Source organism: Echinops telfairi, unplaced genomic scaffold (genome assembly GCF_000313985.2).
Source record: "Echinops telfairi isolate 266 unplaced genomic scaffold, ASM31398v2 ScPeMD7_19;HRSCAF=73, whole genome shotgun sequence".
Taxonomy (NCBI): Eukaryota; Metazoa; Chordata; class Mammalia; order Afrosoricida; family Tenrecidae; genus Echinops; species Echinops telfairi.
Window position 1 is genome coordinate 2605551 of NW_022103916.1, and position 2003 is coordinate 2607553.

The following is a 2003-nucleotide window of genomic DNA, read 5'->3' on the forward strand; positions in this document are numbered from 1 at the left end:
AGTTAATACATTATTAGATACATTAGATAACAATACATCTAATAATAATACATTATTATTAGTGTGGATATCATCACTTCAATCTGCTATAGAGCTTAAATTCTAAGCATTTGGTTTACAGTGGAAAACCTAACTTCATTTCCAGTGTTGAAATAAATTCAGTTTCTATTTAAGTTTTGTCTTACCATTAGCCAGCAATTTAAGAATCTTTGCCCTTGTTGTTATTGTTAGGTGCCTTTAAGTCAATTAGAACTCAAAGGGATCCTATGGACAACACTGCCTGGCCCTGAGCCATCCTCAAAATTGTTGTTAGATTCGAGCCCATTATTGAAGCAACTATATAAATTCATCTTGTAGAGGGTATTTCTCTTTTTTGGTGCCCATCTACTTTACCAAGCAGGATGTTTTGTCTGAATGGAATGGTCTCTTCTGACAAAATATCCAAAAGTACATGAGATGACGTCTTGCCAACCTCCCTTCTAAAGAACATTGTGGTTCTACATCTTCCAAGACAGATTTGTTTGTTCTTTTGGTAGTCCATGGTACTTTCAATATTCTTCACGAGCGCCATAATTCAAGTGCATTTATTCTTCTTTGGTCTTCCTTATTCAATGCCCAAATTTTTGATGCATATGAGGTGAAAATACCACGGCTTGTGTCAGGTGCATCTTATCCTCAAAGTAACATTCTTGCTTTTCAACCCTTTAAAGAAGTCTTGTGCAATGAATGCATTATTTGATCTTTTGACTGATGCTTCAATGAGCATTGATTGTGGACCCATTCAAGACAAAATCTAGACAACTTCAATCTTTCCCCCATTTATCATGATGTTACCTATTGGTCCAGTTGTGAGGATTTTGGTCTTCTTTACATTGAGTTGTAATACATACTGAAAGATACAATCTTTGATACAACCAGCAAGTGCTTTAGGGCCTCATCATTTTCAGCAAGCAAGTTGAGTCATCTATGTATCATAGGTTGTCAATAAGTCTTCCTCCAGTCTTGATGCCACTTTATTCTTCATATAGTCTAGTTTTTCTATTGGCTCAGCATACAGACTGAATACATATGGTGAAAGAATACAACCTAGATGCACACCTTTCATGATTTTAAACCACTTGGTATTCCCTTGTTTCAGCTGCCTCTTGACCCATATATTGGTTCCACATGAGCACAATTAAGTGTTCTGAAATTCCCATTCTTCTCAAAGCTATCCAGAGTTCATTATGATTCACATAGTCAAATGCCTTTGCATAGTCAATAAAAGACATGTTTCTGGTATGTTCTACTTTCATCCAAGATCTATGTGACATCAGCAATGATATCCCTCGTTCCACATCCTTTTCTGAAAATGGTCTGAACATCTCGCAGCTTCCTGTCAATGTGCTGCTACAATCATTGTTGAATGATCATCAGCAAAATTTTACTAGCTTGCAATATCAATGATAATCGTTCTATAGTCTGCACCTTCTGTGGGGTCATCTTTCTTTAGTGTGGGTACAATTATGGATCTTTTCCAGTCACTTGGCCATGTTGCTTCTTCCAATTTTCTTAGTATAGACAAATGAGTGCTTCCAGTACTTCATCAACTTTTTGAAATATTTAAATTAGCATTCCATCAATTCCTGGAGCCTTGTTTCTGGTTGATGACTCCAGTAAAACTTTAACTTCTTCCTTCAGTAGCATTGGTTCTTGATCATATGGTGCCTTGGAATGGTTGAATGTCACATAGTTCTTTTTGGTATAATGTCTCTGTATTCTTTCCATCTTCGTTTGATGCTTCCTGCATTAATCGATATTTTCCCCATAGAATCTTTCAATATTGCAACTTGTCACTTGAATTTTTTCCCAATACTTTTCACTTAATATATGCTGAGCCTTGAAAGTAAACAAGCGGCCATCTAGCCCAAAAGCAACAAAGCCCACATGGAAGCAGCACACCAACATGTGTGATCATGAAGGGCCAAAGGGACCAGGCTTTAAACACCAAAGGTGGGGAGGGG